Source organism: Siniperca chuatsi, linkage group LG11 (assembly GCF_020085105.1).
Source record: "Siniperca chuatsi isolate FFG_IHB_CAS linkage group LG11, ASM2008510v1, whole genome shotgun sequence".
Lineage (NCBI taxonomy): Eukaryota > Metazoa > Chordata > Actinopteri > Centrarchiformes > Sinipercidae > Siniperca > Siniperca chuatsi.
In genome coordinates, this window is record NC_058052.1 from 10466057 (window position 1) to 10485437 (window position 19381).

The 19381-nt window shown below is 39.8% G+C and overlaps 1 long non-coding RNA gene across 2 annotated transcripts in view; it reads right to left on the reverse strand.

Moving 5' to 3' along the window:
* Positions 1–19381, reverse strand: part of LOC122883993 — a 91612-nt gene that overhangs the window by 12986 nt on the left and 59245 nt on the right. The window lies entirely within an intron of this gene.

Genomic DNA, 19381 nt, shown 5'->3' on the forward strand with positions numbered 1-19381 from the left:
ATAAACACTGAATGCTCTTGAAAGTCTCTCAGTGAAACCCAACACTCGCAGAAAAGGATGTTTCACAAGCATCCACATTTGAGAGACTGCCAGGCAAATCCTCAGCTCAGGCTGATTATTTGCTCCTCGATGGTTTGGAAAGTAGGCCAAGGCACCACTAATTCTGATTTGCAATGAAGGTTTGACAGAAGCAACAGATATCGAATGTATCATGTAGATGAAAACACAAAAACAACATGCGAATGCAGGATGTTCTATTTGATGCCATGTTTGTGGGAATCAAGAAAGGATATCACATGCACTGTAAAGGGTCTTCATCCTCTTGCTCAACTAATTTATTAGGAGACATTGCCGTCTAATGGAGCAGCTAAGAGTACAGTAACTGCTGTTTGCCTTCTGATTCAATAACATATTCAGTGGCACACATATAAGCCAAAGACTATGGCTCTCATTGACAGGAGTAGACATGAAATCTATGGTGAGATACTTGTTGCTTTCAACACATGTATGAAACAATAAATAAAACCATAATTTGCTGCTTTGACATGAAGATATGACAGATAGTCACGCTGACACACAAACACACATTTAAAACAACAACAATATGTAGAAGCAGGTTACATGCAATAGTATGCATACCTATATATACTACAGCTATGCCTATACAGCTCACACTGAGGCACACACACACACACAGACACAAATAAAAGGGTTTATGGAGAGTGGTTGATAGCGAGTGAACCGGCCAGAGAAGATGGAAGAAGCACACTGGGGGAAATGATGAGAGGAAATGATGCGCATGATGAGTGCTGAATGGTTGGCCAGTGGGACAGACCCTGTCAGACTCTCTGCTAACGGGGTGGATGACAGAGAGAGACATGACTACAGAGAAGACAAGAAAGAGAGATAGAGCGTGAGAGAGCAGGAGAAAAATGATGATCGAAGTCAAAATACTATTACCCTGTGACAACCAAGGTTTTCCCTGTCTTGTGCTTCATGACCACTGCACTTCTCTGTGATTGTGCTGCCATGCAGCTATAGCTGACCAATGGATGATTATTATCTTGAAGGGTTCAGAGATAGTAAAGCGGGCAGGCAGCATGTTTTATTCAGCTCTTATTACATAAATTCTGTGTTGCAGTTCCGATTCCTCCTTTGCATGAGTATTTCTGTAGCCCAGAAATGTCTAGGGCTCCCGGTGCTGTATTGAGTGTCGTTTGCTCCTCTTGTCTTCAAGCTTTTCATCTGCAGAGCGGGCCCTCACACAGAAACAATGATGACCCAGTTTTGAGTTTGTCTCTGTCTTACAGCCAGTTCTCTTCTGTCCTAATCACAGTCCCTCAGCTCAAAGAGCTGCCGCGCTACCAAGACAGGGGAGAAAGAGAGAAGGGGGGTGGCGGTTGAAGACAGGGAGAGATAAAAAGACAGAGCGAGGCGGAAAGAAAGTCAGCATGAGAGAGAGGAAGGAGAGCTAATCTCTGAGGAGGAAGAAGAGAAAGGATGACAAAATATAAGGATGGATGGATAGATGTGTTCACAGATAGAAATAGAAAAAGAGAGAAAGACAGAGAAGGTTAAACCACAGCACCTTCTCTGATTCATTCCCTATGGAGAGCACATCTAAAGGCAGGATTGATTTCATGACAGGTTGTAGAAGAAGGGAAATGGAGGCCTGATGCACCGTGCTCCATCATCTGCACAGATGTCTCCGGGGATACAGGAAATCAGGTCATTCTGTTCATTATCAGGTGTGACTATACATTTGCTAGCAGGGTTAGGGAACCCTGTTGTGCTTATGTAATGTATGATACAAGACCATACATTTCCAGTAGCATACCTGAATATCAAGCATTTCCAGCTACGCACTCAGATTGTTATTTTCTGATGAAATATAGATGTTAGAATAACATAAGAGGTTAAAACATTGTAACCCAAGTGATTAAGATCACTGGATTAGGGCGTTTCTTGGAAGCATTTGGTGTGAAAAAGTGCATCTTCAGTGAGTTGATTTCAAAGTTTTGTATCTGCTCAGATGGGTTACATATACTGTAGTAGGTCTTTGCTAATTTTGCTGACATTAAATGGGTTTATCTTATACGCCTGTGTGGAGCAGAACAATGGAATGATGTAAGAACATAGAGTTCACTCAGTATTAAATGCTGTGAAGTACTGAAGTGTTTGGCAAGTGAAAAGATGCAACTCAACATGTATACATGCACTACCAATGCTCAATTTGTATCTCAGAACTTCAGAGTCAAAATACATTTATAAAGTGACGGCATTCTAGCTGTTTTTGGGGTTAGGGCTTGGTTTTAGAGTTAAAGGAATAGTTCAACATTTTGGGAAATGCACTTATTTGCTTTCTTGCCCAGAGTCAGAGGAGAAGATCGATACCACTCTCATAACTGTCCGTTAAATATGGAGCTACAGCTAGGAGATGGTTAACTCAGTGAGTTATATTTTGTTTCTGTGGAGTTGGAATGTTTACGATGATCTGCGAGGTAAAATTATTGTATTTGTCAATGGAGTCTGGTGACTTTGAGGAGAGCGATATACGGCTGTTTATGGTTAAACAAAAAGGATCTTACTCTTTAACAAAAAGGTCTATCTCCTTTCCATAATGTTGTCAGACACTTATACTAACAATCTGCGCCTGTCAGTGGCAAAAACAAGCACTTTTAGTGGACATAAAGTGATGGTGCGCATTTGCCCCAGATGATTACATTGTAGCCGGTTTCGCGGCTGCTGGCTGCAGCTCTCTTGCTCAATACTGGACCAATTTCAAAAATTGTTGTCCTAATTAGTCACTTAGACACAAAAACATGGGAAACTAGGGTCCAGGTTGATAAATACCTAAGTTACCCTTTAAAGTTAGAGAGTTAATCATCAATGAAAGGTCCTCATAATACAAAGATACTGTGTGTGTACATGCTTGCACTGTAAAAAAAAAAAAAAAAAAAAAAAAAGCAATAGCATTCTGTGACTGTGGCTTCATGTTGATGTCACTCAGGTCTACTGTCGGTGATGCAAATGGACAGGAGAGTAAACACTGGACAAATTGTACATCCAGCATGAAAAAGCCTCCCTCTCCGAAACACCCTAGTCACCGGGGTTAGTGCCAGCTGGGGACTGTTGGGATGTATTTGACCTTGCCTGTCTCCCCATATCTGGCACAGTACCCAGCGAAAGGGTGATATTAGATGATAAAAAATGTGGTTTATTGTAAAAAGATAAAAATGTGAGTAACTCAATTTGAGAATGTCCCCTTGCACAGCTCTTCTATCAACATTAAATGTGATGGTAACAGACAGGATGGTTAAAGTAGATGTGAACCATACACTGCCTCACTGTATCCTGTGTGTCTGGGGGAGGGGAGGTGTGAATGAGATAGAGTTCAATGGTCAAGGGTGCCAAAGCTAGAGAGGCACAGAGTTGGCATTGTGCTGGCGACGAGCTGGTTTTGGGGGAGGGTAATTCCTTGCCTGGCAGTGTCTGTCTATCGGAGTAGAGGGACCACATCTCAATGACTCCTAAAGCTGTCTGTATTATGCTAAGACATGTATCCTTGAGGGAGCATGGCTTGGAGTTGAAAGTCACACAAGGACGGAGATTTAGCAGGGCCAACAAGAAGATACCAGCTACAAGTCCTGGATGATATACAACGCTGCATCGGCATAATTTTGTTTCAATAGCTATATTTATATTGGTGGATATTGCTTCACCTTATTAACAAATCAATACCAAACGATACTTTTTATACTGATGCAGTTAAGTGAAATTTACTGCAATATATGATTTATGCCAATAAACAGAATTGACATTCTATTGATGCATGGTTTAATAGGCTCATAAATATAGACATCTGTGCTATGTTTGTGTTTGTGTTATATGGGAATTTAACAGCATGTGTTTCGATTTCTACCATGTGATATATATCTCTGACATGAAGAGATGAATTACACCCTCAGCTCATTTCCTCCTCCTTCCCAACCTTTACACAAGGTGACCTTGCATGTAACATAATTTACAACTGAATGACATATTTGCTGTTCATGGGGCTGCCAAGCCGCATCAACAGCGCTAGTGTTGTGACACATTGCTTAGTCGGTCTGTAGCACTAAACGGTACAATTCAATGAGTTGGGAATTGTCTTTGCTTCCATATGCCCTCCATCTGCTTTGCTTACACTGATCCTTTCTTTCTACAATGAGACTGCAAACAATTATGGCATGTACGGGTGGATAAACAGAGCGCAGATGTCATTTCTGTGTGAACAACAGCCTCCAACTCATCTTTCTGTAAATTGTGAGCTGAACTGTCACAGCACAGAATGACTGAATGTACTGAAACAGACAGAAATGCTCCCTGATGATACCTTGCTTTTGATTACCTCCACAATACCTATTATTCAAGTGGAAGATGCAACAGCTAAGCCCTAAGTGGACCTCTTGTGGTCTAATTCAATGACAGTATTGGTCGCACCTCGGCATCCTGCCCCCATTCCCCACCAACCAGTGGCTGATGATGTGAAATATTGATTTCCATGTCCACCCATATCAACACGCCTTGGCTTTGCTGTCACATTCATTTAGAAGAAGCCTTTTTAATGGCCCTTTGATGCCAAGCTAGTGGCAGTAGCCAGAGCAGAGGTGCAGAAGGAGGGGGAAGAAGTCCCTCAGGGTAGAAAACACAATGCAGACAAGACGGCAGAAAAGCATAATGCTGTGTAGAGATTCTCATAATCTATCACAGGGTTTAAAGTCAACAATACACTGGCTGCAGTGGTGTAAGAATCTACACACAAGTACTGTATTTAGGGTATAAACCTGCAGTTATTCATGCAAAGGGAATAAGTTGCTTGATGCATCAAATGAGCTTGTACACTATATTTCCCAATTAGTCATTTCAGCATGGATACACTCTTCTGCTTCATATAAACAGCCAAAAGCCTTGTCTGAACTTGGGCACACACACAAACTGAGATACGCGCATAAATGGATATACACAGGCACATACACAGAGAGGGTAAGAAACACTGGTTTATGAGTTGCTTCAGAGACAGGATGGCCTTTGCAGAAAACATGAGGTAAAAGGTTACTCTCCTGTTACAGAGTGAGGGTCAGTGTTATGTCCAAGGTTCAGTGGTCTATAGACAGATTTGAGGCTGAAAAGTAATGCCACATGAGACCATGTGAGAGATAATGAGGTGACCTTTTCATGTACGGGATCTAAATGACAAATTGATGTTAATGCCTTGACTCAAAACCCCTTTACTCTTCTTCCAAACAGCCAGGGTTTACGGTTTCACTTCTCTTAACAAGAACGACTACTGCAGCCCAGACTGAGCAACTCTGTGAAAGTTTCCCACAAATCAGTTGCTGTTGATAGTTGATGGGTTTGTTTTCCACTCTCTCTCAGTGAATTTTTGAGGCTGCTTCAGTCAGACAGCGACAGTTCATCATGAATCGAGAGAAAGCAGTGGCCTTTATTCTCACTGCCACGGTCCCTGACATCGTCTGAATGGCAGAGTGAAGAAGAAATCTACTGAGACAACAGAGGGGGGTAGACAGGGTGGGGTGGGTGGAGAGGAGCATAGAGAGAGGCAGAAAAAAGAAGACAGACAGACATGGTCTAGGGACAGAATGAAGGAGAAAGGCCACATCGCCGTCAATAAGACAAAGACTCCAAAAAACCACCTTGTGTCAATGTCCCAGCTCTTGAAAAATGCACCAGCACATGAAAGCCAAGGCATTCGCTTTGCTCTCCTGAAGTGTGCAGCGAGAGGTGAGTCACACTATACACTTGAACTGGGAGAGGCAAATTCAAACACAGCCATGCTGGGACAGATAGAACAGGCGGCATAGTGGGATAGACTGATTATGGGCAAAGAGGGAAGGAGGGGGTAAGGGAATGAGTAAGAGAGGATTGGTCTCCATTATGCTCTCTGTGAAATCCAGAATCTTTATTGTTATAATGTCATTAGCTCATCCTGTGTCCCACTTCTCAAGATTTGCATCATCCTCCCTAAACCCCAGTTTATTTATTTATTTGCATGGAAAATATAGGTCATGCATTCATACAGACCATACATTTTTAATAGTTTTGCAGCTTTAATTCAAATGTCTGCAAGCCATCCCTGTGAGCCTATCTGCCATAGACGCTGAGTATGAATTAAGCACAGACAACAATGCGCAGCAGTGCAGGGTGTCTTTTCAAAAGCTTGATATATTTAGAAATACTCCAGCTAATATGTCTGAGCATTATTAAAAACATCTGCCTCTCAAAAGTGCGTGCTATGATATTCAAGGTGTAGAGAGGACAGAAACCTCCGCTTATAACTGTGGCTGATTAACAAACCCAGGGTTCTTACTCCATGGTGGACATGTTGCTCTTAGTGTGAATCACTCTGGATGACAACATCAGCCAAACCCAAACAAGTTAAACAGAAATGTAAAATGTCTATGTAGCTACATCCTACAAACCTGGCAATAAACCAGTAATCACCTGGACAAAAAGACATGTGTACATAATCTAACAAGCACAACCACAGACTCTTTGATCAATGTTTGTGTTGATCAGTCTAGCTCCATTTCTAGGAGGCATACTGTAAGGGAGCCCAGGGGCTGTAACTGGCCTTTTCCCTCCCACAGCATGCTCTATCATTACCACTCTTCTATCAATCACTAAAGAGAAATGGAGAAAGGGCACTTTGTCTGCGTCTTCAGTAACAGTCATCACCACTGTAATTATATGAGTCTAACATGGATGCTCGGTCAAATAAGCACCCTGGTACTGAAAAGCTAAAAAAATATAAAGAGGACATGTTATATCTGAATGTGACTCAAAATTTCATGTGTTTATTAAAATCCTGAAAGTCATGGAGACTTCCTCAGGCAAGGGGTCTGGGCTGACATTGTCTGTCTCAACCATAACATTTGGGCAAGGGCAAGAAGCAAAATGCACAAACCAATCATGTTCATGTGGTAGATCAGACATGATAACAGCTAAACTGTGTACTACCAGAGCAACATTTCTGTGGTTCTTTAGTGGAATAAAAAGGAACAGGATAGATATTGTGGTTCCACTGGTTTCTTTCACATCCATTTAAATCTCATTAGAGATGTGATGTGAGCCCCTCTGTTTGAGAATAAGGGAATATTCACTTTTAAACAAGGTTTCTTCTGGGAGGCAACTAAGCGATAACTGTCTCTTGGATGATATAACACGAGATAAAATGACAGTGAGAGGAAGATGTTAAGAACTATTTGATTCTTCATTTATTAATTTCCTCGGATTAGCAGTTTGCCAAATGACATTGCATTTCAATTACCACCCTTTCCCCCTTATGGTTAAAACCCATTGCTTTAAATGTCTGCCAAATTACACATATTGCTGTTTGTTGCTGTTGATCTCAATTGACTTAAATTGCATCTGTTTAAAACCTGTTTACTTCAATGTCTATTCTAATCATTATTGATTATATTTAACTGCAAATACAGGTATAAAAATGCGGCAAAGCATTCAAGTTGAAGTGTCATTCAAGTCAAATGTAATATAAAGATGCAGTATGTACATTAACAGTTCAACAGGTTCTCTGGCATCTTTATGCAGTAAAGACATAGCAACTTCTTGTAGACAACCATCATCCAACTGCAGTAAAAATGCTCCAAATGAAATGTAAGCTGTTAGTTACGGTTGATAAGAGGAAGATAGACAGGTTCCTCAGCTGAGTGGAGCCATAGTATTATATATTGAATGCATTAAATGGCCAAAATCAATAAATGTTTGCACTGTCAGCCTGCCAGACCGGAAAAACACATTTTTTTATTTCACGCTCTGTCTAAAAATGAAATTGCCAAGAGAACTGAATTTAACCATGGTTAAGTTAAGACATTAGAAATGGTTACTTTCTCTGTGTGGCCACACTCTCTGCCCACCAATCCTCTGATTACAGCCTCCAGCTCAGGTCTTAGAAGCACATAAGAGGAGAAATATGATGACAAAACATCAGAATTGCAATCGATTACTTAGGCACTGCAAATTCCTACCATAATAAATTGTGTATCTTATAATTTTGTCATACCGTATGGGTGAGCATTTATCTGGTATATTTCCTATATATTTCTAGAACAGTTTTTCCAGTGACAACAGAGATAAGATAACACGTCTTAAAGAGAACTAACCTACAGGAAAAGTAATTTACGTCACATGAGGAAATAAAATCATTCATTCCACACTATTTGTGACAATATTTGTACTTTTTAGCCCAACTGGCACTGAAATTATGGTGTTGGCCAGTTGTTCCATCTAATCTCAGCACGAATAGCAGGTCAAACTTTCCTCTTAAATTCAAGATATCTATAATATTTATTCCCATATTCCAATTAGCCACAGCTGTACTGCTGGGGTTAATGCTGACACACCAAGCAAACATGCTACTCTAAGGGCTGGGTTATGCTAGAAATGAACTAGTTTGAACAACTTGACATCCAACCTCGTTAGAAGGCCAAAGTGTTGTTCTGATAGCTGTTCTGAATGGCCACATTCGAAGGCGGAGTGAAAAGCCAGCCATGATAGAGAAGGGGGGAAGCAATAATCATTTAAATATTGGGATGATGGAGCACATTTTCAGATAGTCTCTCCTGGAAGGTATTCATAGTGCTGCATGCGGTTGCACACACGAAAAGTAACAGAAAGAGTTGTGTAAAGAATGAAATAAGAAGACTTAAGGGAGAAGACTTTCTCTCAACTCTCTCTCCTTCACACACCTGGCCTGAATGTCGGTTTCAGAAAGTAACGCAGGCCCCTATTTTCAACGTTAATATGCTAATGTTAGCATGTTAGCATACTTTATCATGTTAGCATGCTAAATGGCATTACACTAGCAAAGGAGATGCTGGAAAGGTACAGCTAAAACTGTAGAGAATAAACACTTTTCTTCTACTCTCAGCCCAAGTGTTTCATTTATTTGCCCTCCAAGTAGTAAGAATCTAAGAATAGCGAAGCTCTCTCCATTTTTCATCCACCCAACAATTTTGTTTTGTACATTGAGAATTAATTACAGTGTCACAGGGCTCCTACCATTGCTATAGACTTTCAGTCTTTCCCAAATGGTTGACACACTCAGCTCATTTCAGTGGAATGAGTGAATGTGTCCATGTTTGACATAGATGCGTCCACTGGCAACCAAACAAGATAGTAGCAACTATTAGGGTATAATTTGTAGAAATTGCACTGACTGTGCTGGTTGAGCATCTGAGTTATTTAGTCAAGAACACATTATTCTTTCTTCTAGACAACCAGTGTTATTTAATCATGTTGCTATCCTTTTAATTCTTAACTTAACTCACCTAAGAAGAATTATATAGTTAGGCAGATTTCTTTTGGTTTTCATGCATTGCCCAAGCAGCATGGTGGGTGCCCAGCACACGTAGCATCCCAGCTGTTGTAAAAGCAAAATCAGTTTTAGCCAGCTGGGTTCACAATTTATTGGGTTACAGTATAATGTCATTATATCATAAGTTAGTGGGAGCAGCTGGAGAGGAGACATCAGGAAAAGGATAGAGAGAGACTGCAATGATGAAGCACAACACTGATCCATTGTTGAGTCAGTGCTCTGATTAGGTGTGCTCTCTCTAGAAGAAAGCATCATCTTGTAAAACTCATTCTCTGGAGAAGAAGAAAATACAAAAAAGGAAGAAATCTTATGCTATGTAAAATTTGGGATTCATAATATGGAACATTGATATAAAGAGTCTGAAGACAGTAAGTGTGGGAATTACTGTAAAGGGCACTGTGGGATGCAAAGAAGAGAGTGCATCATTTTTTTTAAATTATTATTTTCATTAAAACTATAAAGTTGTCAGTTTGTTATAATATTGCTATGATCCGAATTTATTGAATGTTTATGATCATTATGTCCTGGACTGAGATATCAGACACTGCGTGTGACTATTTTGGTAAAATAAGTTGTCCAGTAATTTTTATACATCATGATTACAGATCTCATTCCATGACAAAACTGGGAAAGAAATGTATTTCATTTGGTGATTTTGTGTGTGTGGGAGCATGCGTGACTGTGTGGGCATGTGTGTATATGTTTTCGTCTCAGTGAGCGCTGCAGTAAAACAGCAGAGCTGACAAGCGCACCATCGGCCCTTGGTGGCACATCAGGGACAGCTGGATGTTGTCAGGCAGCCATAACGCTGATGGATATGGGCTGATTGCAGCTCACGGGCCCCTCCCTCTTATATATCAGCTTCACAGCACTCAGGGGTGGAATACAGAAGCGACAGACTGCACCACACCTACTGTACAGTACAGAAACCCTGCAGCAAACAGTATCAGCAAATGTTTTACTCTCCTGGCAGATGGATGCATCTGCCTGGAGATAAATACACGAAATTGACTTTAAAATGATTTTCTGATAGATGTTTGTGGCACTTAATAAATTGTCATTTGTAAAAAACCTAAACCAGAACATATTATAAAATAAAACAATAATATGCTAATCCTTTTTGATTCCATCCTGTTCTGTATATGTGTATTAGAGATTAAATCAATGTATGTTATTTTTTTACTGGATGTACACCCTTTTAAACAGGAAAAAGGAATGCAAAGCTTATCCTGAAGGATTTAATCCATGACATGACAAATACAAATTCTTATAACATCTTATAATGTGACAACGATGTTCTTCTCATATAATAAGTGTGTGCAGTCTTTTCTCTGGGTATGCTGGATGTGAGCTGCCAGGCATTTACACCACCCACATGGGCTGCACCACTGTCAGACAAATCTGAAATTAGAAAGAAAAACTGTAGCATGCAGCTCCAAAAGCAGTATCATTCTAATTAGTCAGCTTTGGCTCCTCTTCCGAAATAAATTATGATGTGAAAGGTCTGAATAGATTGCTTTGGCCATATAGTGTCATCAGATTCGATTGACATTAGCACTTTTTAAAATATGAAGGTTTTTGAAACCACAAATATGACATTGCTTCAGGGCAACATCACTTGTTACCCGGTGTACCTCAATCTTTTTGCAGTCCGGAGAATAAAAGAGTGTTTTGTCGTGCATCAGTGCAGCCACACATACCTCAGTGAGATGCAAACAGCATGAGCAAATAGATCCAAACTATTCAACATTTTATGCCAGGTAAAGAAGATGGTGAAAAGTGCTTTGCATTTGTGTTGAGCCACTCATCTCACTTTCAATCGCATCACAGAATATATAAAAAAAATAATTAAAACAAGCCATAATCCATCATTCACTGCTGACCTTTTAACAAAGTTTACTCAAATTAATTGTGCTGAGAAATGACCAGATGCCCAGGGACTTAGCACACACAACAAAGAAGGAAAAATTTAGAATATTTTAGTTGGCAGTCTAATTGGCATTCTGCATATGTTTGATTTGCATGCATGTAAAGGTTAGTTTCAGATTGTCCATAGTGACATCCCTCCCTCTGTTGTTGGGGGTGCTTGGGCTTCTTGAGTCAGCAAACAATATGCAGATTGGGGCAAGGTGTCAGGAAACATGAGAGCTCACCAGAAAAACAACAGCCCTGGTTATTTGTCCAAATGCCTAAAACAACCTATGTTTACATTTACCTGACAAGGGCCTCTTGTAGCTGTGAAAACTATGACTGTTATCTCTCAGAAGCAAAGATAGAAGTAGTGTTGATACCAACATTTCCCTAACCTAACCGAATAGTTTTGGTGCCTAAAAGCAACCCAACTGTGACCATAGAGGGGGCAGTTCAGAAAACACATGATCTCATATGTCACATGATGTCATATGGATCCTTTTTTTAGCAATCATATGCGTTTTGGAAGACACTGACAAAAGATGTTGTCCTGCCAATAGGGACACCAGATCAAAAAAGGCCAATTATGGGTCATTTTGGAAGGCAATGACAAATGACCTATTTTAGCAATTAGTCTGGAGGACTTGTTGGGAGACGTTCTCCATCTGGGCAGTTGGCCCTCAGGACTGTTTAAGTGGCTTTAATAACCTCTGTTTCTAATCCTCCTTCCAGTCCTCCAACTGTTTTGCTTTACTGTAATTCCACTTTTTTCATAAACAACCATAATGACAGTAAGACAACTCTGGTTAACATACTCTTCTATTTTAGTAAATAAGTTAATAATAAAATTCAGAAAACACATCTGAACATGTGTGGCATCTCTTCTTGTCACTTGCCCTGGGACTCTTTGTGAAATTGTCACATATAGCATGCTTCTCAGGGGCACACAGGTCCTTTTGTCTCATGTAGCCAATATATTGTCTTTGCCAGGAGCAACAAACCAAAGGCTGACTTAAAGATAGCACTGTGGGTGGGTGGATGGACAAATCAGCAAAACTTTCCAATCTTCCACAGCAATCTTGGCAACAGGCTCAGTTCGCTTCATTTCTTCAACCCTGTGATTATAACGTAGAAAAGGTTTCAGTCGTAGTCATCTGGACACTGTTTTCAGAATCAAGACGTTTCGGCTCCCATCCGGAAGTCATTCTCAATTGTGATGACTACGACTGAAACCTTTTCTACGTTAGAACACTCCTGGACGAATGAGGGACTACACCGTCCTGTGATTATAACACATTGAAAAAAAAAAACAGTATTGTATGTATTGAAAATAAAGCCAAATAAAATAATCCATTCTAAATATGGTCAATTTTCATGATTGTCAGCTATTGCTACAAATTGAAATGGAATTAAATGCTTTTTAAAGGTGCCATCAAATTATCCTGATTAGTGTCATTTTGTGTTGCATTGCTGATAATAAAATCGGAAAAGGTCATATTTTGCCCCTGTGGAGCTGGGTGCAGCTTTGGAGAAATCATGAGAAATTAGCTGTGAGAAGGTTAAACCATCCGCTCCTATCCCAGCAGTAGGTAATTAGTGTAAATGAATAAATCTAGGTGGTCGTGGCATACACTAGATTCAAATTGCTGTGAAAAATTGAAATGTTAATGCAGTGTCAGAGATTAAACTGAGGAAAGGAGAAGGGAGGGGGTCTGGGGTAGAAAAGGATTAAGAATCAGCTTTGAAGGGCTTTTCCCATGTGCTCCACAGAACCATATCTCACTTTTTGCTTTTCCACGGCTTTCTATAGGGACTGTTTTCACTGAGTTCAGAAAACCCAATCTCCTCTTTGACCTTCTCTTGCCCAGCGGTTTCTGTTGATTAACACTCACACACACACACATGCAATTTCATGTTGCAATATGGAACGTTGGGGTCCCTTGACAGCATCCACATTGCAACAACCTACAGCATCTGACCACAATGCAACAGCATCTTAATTGCAGCATCTCAATGTGAAGTAAATCAAGTATTTTAATCCTAAAATATGTGACATAAACTATATAGTAAACATTCAGCTAAATAACATGTACCTGTAGATATCTGCTTTCTTTTAACATGATGTATTGTATGTTTACATGTTATTGTTCTCTGCCACTCTATCTCCCTCTATCTTTGGATAAATGCCATGGATATGATCTAGACAGCTGAGCCAACATTACTGTTATCCCACTGTCATTCTCTTCCTGCTTTATTAAGACACTAAGGAGACGTCCCCGCCTCCCTCGACAAAAGGACCGTCATTACAAACTATCTCTATATCTCTTTTCCATCTGTCTGCTCGCTCTCTCTCTCTCTCTCTCTCTCTTTGTTTTCTCCATGCCTGTATGTGCCTGGTCAGCACTCTGCTCCTCTGGGGCTCCTTTGGTGCAGCTTGAACACATAAGGAGTCTGTTCAGATACTCATATACATATTTATCACAATCTAACACAGTACAAGTCATATAGTAATATGCGGTTCAAAAATTTACAAGCTGAAGATACAGTAACGTGCACATTATGACTGGGCTCCTTGTGTAAATACACCAGTTCCTGCATCTGCATGGAAACACGACATGTTACTGTAAATCACATCACAGGACGAACCGTATGGTCAGCCTCTCCAGCATCGCTGGGACTCCTGCCAACACTGAAACAGCTTCGTCAACACCTTGCTTTACATATTTTAGTTCTAGCAGAGCATGGTGCTGCAGGAATAGGCAATCATGTGCCATGTCTGAGAGCATGCAGGTTTTTAGCTCCTAAAGATCACTAAACAGCTGATTTTATGTGAAAGTACCTCCTGTCTGTTTGACGTCATACTAATCAGTGAAATCATCTGCTGTGATGTTTAAACACAGTCAGTGATTCAAATGTTTTACATGTAACAACTGAGTGGTGCTGCAGGTGAGTTTATGTACATCAGATGATGGACTAGAACCCGAAGCTGAACCAGTTTATGTGGATCTAGTGTACAGTATAAGCAGGGAAGTTGTGATGGGTTTTCAGTGTTTGCGTGAAAAAGACGAAAGGGACAGAGGGATTGCAGTGATTGAAAAAATTATTTGGGAGTAACCATAGAGAGAAAGGGAGGTGTGGTGAATAATTTAGATTTAACGCAAGAAGAATGTGGAGTAAACTGACTAAATCAAAGGCTATGGAGAACTAAAAGTTGTGTGTGAGGAGTGTCACTAGTGTAATCATTACTATTACACTACTAGCTCTTTTTTAACATTCACAAGAGAAAACAACAGATACGAGACCATTTATAAGGCCACAAAAAATCTGAAATCCTCAACTTGAGTACTTCCACTTGAGGCAGCTGATCCCCACCTGAGTGACTCATATGTACATTTGCAATCACATTTAAATGAGGCTAAAATGGACACTCACCAAACCTTGGCTGCACCTGGATTTCTGTCTGTGAAAATAATTCCCTGGAAGCATCACCAACTTTGAATAAGCTTTATTGTAAGCTGAATATTTTAAAGCAGTGTAAAAAGAACTGGGTAGCTCCCTGTTGCTGCCCTAGCACCCACATGTCAGTAGCATCTCCTTGTGGATATCTCTGGGAACACACTCCTAGCCTGACATCAAAACTCATGTCAACAGAACATTAAGCATTTCCACTGCAGAGCTCTGTATCTGCCTCAGTGATCTATGCAAAGGAGATAAGCTGCATCCAGACTGGATTACTATTGCAGGACAATCAATGTTGGTTATGTTATTTAGTACATTCAACATCAGTGATTTTAATGAACGATATGGGCTCATAAAGTAGTACTTTATTACTCTCATAAATTAGTAAAGAAGCATATCGTCCCAGTCAGACTCCAGAGGAAGTCTGCTGCCAAAAGAGTTTGCAATTTATGAATCACATATTGATCTGGATGGTAGTAGAATTAGAAAGAGGATAGGAGAGATCCTAGTAACTGTATGTCCCGTGTGGGAGATGCAATATGTATGCATTTCCCCATCCCCAATTATCTATAAAACAGTCCTGTAAAATAGGTTTCCAGGTTTCCGAGTTGCCTATATAAATGTAGTTATCTCTCACTATAATCGTGCAATTAATAGGTGAAGCACTTACAAACCAAGAACAGGCTTGGACTACCACGGTCGATGGTCTACACTAGACCCTCAAGATCTGTGATTCCTTTAGGGGGGTATCAAACTACACTCAAACAAATAAACCGAATTAACCACAGAGTAGAATATGCAATACATCTGCAAAGAGCACCTCATACCATCAAAACATTTAATCACACTGAATATTATCTGAATAAGTTTTACATGACAGCAGAGAGAGGCAATGAGTGAGCAATGACAAAAAGTGTGGGAGTCAGTGCGTGGCCATGTGGTGGGCTGGGGTTATAAGGTCTTCTCTACCCTGTCATTATTGTGTCCACACACTCAGCAGCACGCACACACACACACACGCATACAAATGCACAGCTGCAAGATAGATAGATAGATAGATTAAATAGATTAGCTAGATAGTGCATGTGTGGGGGAAGTGTGCCATGTTACAAAAGGTTGAAAAAGTTTGTGGCTCTTGCAGCCCTCCTACAGACTCTGGCTTTTCTGTGCTCTCTAGGCAAGTAAAATTACCCCATACATCTTCTGACTGACATATTGATTGTGAGCCGAAGGAGAGGCTATCTCATCTATGGTGTTGTTGTCTTCTCTGGTCAGTTAAAGTGTGTTAGGCCGTTTGTTGGACAAGACATAGTTAAAAATGCATGTTGGTTTTTCTAATTAAATGTTTATCCTGTCATTGCTCAAACTTGTTATTAAAATTCTGACAAGCTGATTATACAACTGAGGCTGGCAAAATCTGAGACGATTGGCTAAATTTATTCTGTGAACGAGAAGAAAGAAAAATGGAGAAACAGTGCTGTGTCAGAAAAAAAAGAGTTTGGATAAACCACAAGGTTCAGTTTCATAAACACACATTAACTTGCTTATAGACACTTAATTTCACACACACACACACACACACACACATTCACATGGATACACACACAAACACTCACTCTGTTCTTGTGCATGACTGCCGGCTCTCTCCCAGACCCTGCTGACTAACAGTTCTCTTTTTGAGGAGTTCTAAGCCTCGTCTCTGGGCAGACGCCATAACTTCTGCCCCTTCCACCTGTCAGGTGCCATTGCCTGCTTTAATGGTGGCAGCGGAGAGGGCAGGCGGCTGTGTGTGTGTGTGTGTGGGGGGGTGCACTGGACGAGCTGCTGGATCCTGTCCCTGCCTCCGTGTGCCAGGCCTGCATCACAGATCATTTCCCAGCCTCCTCTCTCATCCGCTGTGCTCAGCCAAGCCTCTCAGCAGGTGTCTCTCTGCAGAAGAGGTCTGCCACTACGCAGGGCCGCATCTCTGTGCTCAAACTCACAACGGCAAGCAGTTCCACAACATAACTAATGACCTCAGTATTCAGTGGGTTTTGGAGAAAATTGACTTCTTCCTACCAAACCCCATTAAGATTGCACCTCTTTTCATTAATTGGCCTTTTTACACTGAAAAACTATCGAGCACTTCAATTTTTTGTTTGTTATTACAAACTGATGTCTTATAGTACTGTGAGAACAGGCCAGTAGTTATACTGTAATTTACTGCCTGAAAGCCACTAATGCCTATTTTTTTATTCTGACGAGAAAATACAGTAAATAATAAAATTATTACATAAAATTATCTAATTATTTATGAATTAGCTATTATGCATCAATCCTGAAAGAGGATGTATAATCTTTTATACAATACTTACTACATGGAAGTTCATTGAGCTTGTTGGCAAATGATAAAAACAAGCATATGCTGGTGTGAACAAGGCAGAGATACAGAGTAACTTTAACGTTTGAGGTACCTGACTATTTCTACTTTTTCTACCTTTTCTGGCTTGTATGTATTTCACACCGGCTGCAATTACTTCTTAAAAGATGAAGGTGTCCTCGTATAACTACTTTGAAGATAAAGGTGTTTCACTGAGTACTGTCATCAAGAAGCAATCAACAAAGGCACACCTGTACTTCTGCTGCTTTTTAACTTCACCTTTTGAAGTTAATACACAACACTAAAATACGAGGGAAATATTTCAACTGTGTACTTGCGTCAGAAAATAAAATGATCTAGTATTGTGGTACTATAAGTTCACAGTTTTAGTACTATTATCTCAAAATCATAAAAGAATGACAGTTGAGATATGTTGAGCACTATCTCAAAATGGTTAGTATAAATGTGTTAATTTCTGCATGAATTTATCATCAGTGATTAACGACTAACAGTGTTTGTCGACCACAATGCCGATTGCTGTGCTACTACAGTCATGCTAATGTTTTCCTTTTTTGTGAAAATGTGTGATTATGTGATGACAAAGTGTGAGACAAAGGTGATGTTGACGCTGTGACAACACCATCATTACTTCCTCCTCTTGCTCCTACCTCTGAATGTGTGAATAACAAGATTGCATTTTCTGCTGATGAATGGAGAGAAAATGCGATTAAAGAAAGCAGAGTGATATATAATAACATCCTATTTATCATATAGGCTACTAGACCATGATGCCACATAAATCACAAAACTGTTGGTTTAACATGTGTATTCTGTCACCAGTTATCAAGGTTGCTTCTTCAACATTGCAATTTTAATTTAGTAGTTAGAAATGACACTGGATTGCTGTGGAATAACAGAAAAACCACAACACACATTTCTATCAAAATTAAGGATTTTCTGTTAAGTAAAAAAAGATGCAGAACTATATTAGGACTTTTCCTTTACTATCATCATTGTTTTATGTCTGTATACTACATTTATGTCCTGCTGTTGCTAGTGGATGTGGTTACCAAGGTAACATCTCTAGTGGCCTGCAATTTGAGAGTATGGTGCCCTGTAATGTTGGCTTCACGTTACCATAGCAAATTTCTCTGTTCTACAGCACACACTGTAAAAGGGAGCTTAGTGGGCTAATGCTCCTCAGTGCAGCAAATACTAAGACAGTTAATTAGGGTTTATGGAAAAATCAATATTGTGACAGTGGTTCAAGGAAGACTTTCTCAATTAAATTTATTCACCTCATCCTGCTCCTTTTGTCAGTTTAATTTTCACTCTTAAAAATATAATATGATATAGTACGCAAATGAACTACTATTAATAGTAGTTAATAGTGCTGCTTAAGACAATACTATTATCAAGGTACACAAGCGCAGTGGTAATATTACCATATCAAATATCACAGAATTTGATAACATTTTAAACCACCACCAGCAAATAGTTAAATTATCACAGCACTTTAAATAGAATACCCACACAGGCACCACTAGACAAGAGGAGCAAAGGAACCGTATGCATTATACAATGTGCAAAGAGTGCATTACATTTATAGCCCCATGTACTCTCCTGAAGAGATGACTTAACAAGAAAGCTTAAGCACAAGCACATAGTCTTAGTTGGGAGTGGAAGTGGCAGGCTTTTCAAAAGAAAGGCTCTGAGAAAACGTCTATGGTATTTCACAGCAATTTCATATATTTAATATGCAAAAACTGGATATTCATTCAAATCTAAAATATTTAAAGATACAGGAATATTAGCATATTGCAATATGCTACATTTTAAAATTCTAGTAGTATAAGAATAGTTTATGTATAACGTTCATTTTGACATTTGTCTATAAATCATATGTGGACTTGCATCTGAAAAGGTTTTGCACTGGCAAAACTGTTTAGGGGTCATAATTCCAATCAAAGCAGCAAAGACAATGAATTGCAAGTTCAACTGTATGTATACATTTATAAGCTCACTGAAGTATGATTGTCAGAGGATGCATGAATTAAGCAAATTCTGCCCTTAAAAAGAGCATGTAAATTTGCATTGCCCTTTTGAATTATAACATGGAGTCTATATATACTGTAGTGCAAACTGAATGCTGTGGCTCCAGGTAAAGCAAACACAGGTAGCAAAACTGTAAATGAATATATCATTCTTATGGGGCATGGCTGTCACTTTAATTGAGACGTTGACTATTGCATATT